Here is a 1,011-nt window from a genome sequence, read left to right on the forward strand (position 1 = left end):
GTTCCTTTTCCAATCGAGAGTTAAATTTTTAATTGGTCGTCGCGATGTTTGAATATGGCAACAAATAAAACAACGATTTTATAAGTTATTGTTCTTTTTTAAAGTATGTATGGATTTTTACCTTAGAAGTTCCACACTTGTTTTAGTCAAGTGAACGACTATTTATAGGCTTAAAAAAGAAACTAGTCATTAGACATAGTGTTTTTCCCATTTGAGAATCCATTAGACCATTTTTACAATTGGTTAGACCATTTTAAATCACCCCAAGAGTTTTTAGAATTTTTTTAGAAACGAACCAACTATTTTGAGAAACAATTGGAATATTTTGACTATTGTCTTGAGTTTGTCCTGATTTTATGTTTTGGTCTTTTCTTGGTTTTCTTTGGTTCTTTTGGGTTTGTTTAGGTTATGTGGGTGTTAAAAGGTGTCGTAAACAAGTCAACTGCTATTTAAAAAAGCACTATTATAAAATCTAGATCAGTAAAGTCAATAATCATTATATTTACTAGTTCTTTGTTCTTGACCTTCGTGAATCATTTCCTTACTTTTTTGATGATTTTTTAAATGATATAAACTTGTCTAAATCATTGCAAATGTGTGTGTAACACATATGATACGACGAAAAGATTTATGTATTCTCCCAAGTGTAGGAGTGTTGAAGTAATAAATAACTTGGCAAGACTAGGATCGAACCACAGGGAGGTTAATTGTACAAATTATAAATAACAATAATAAACAACAACACTAGTAACAACAACAACTCTAATAATAGTAGCAATAATAATACTAATAATAGTAGTAGTAGTAGTAGTAGTAGTAATAATAATAATAAAGAAAAAGAAGAAAAGTTGATGAGAACTTTGAGATGGAAGATTAACGTAAGAATTAAACAATAATAACAATAAATGTCAAGGTTAGAGTATCCACTAATAGTATATCAAACAAGGATAGTATAAACTCTTATTATCAAATTGGAAACCACACACAAAGGAGGGTCCAATCAGATTATAT

The sequence above is a fragment of the Populus euphratica genome, unplaced genomic scaffold, assembly GCF_000495115.2.
Source record: "Populus euphratica unplaced genomic scaffold, PopEup_1.0 scaffold1049.1, whole genome shotgun sequence".
Taxonomy (NCBI): domain Eukaryota; kingdom Viridiplantae; phylum Streptophyta; class Magnoliopsida; order Malpighiales; family Salicaceae; genus Populus; species Populus euphratica.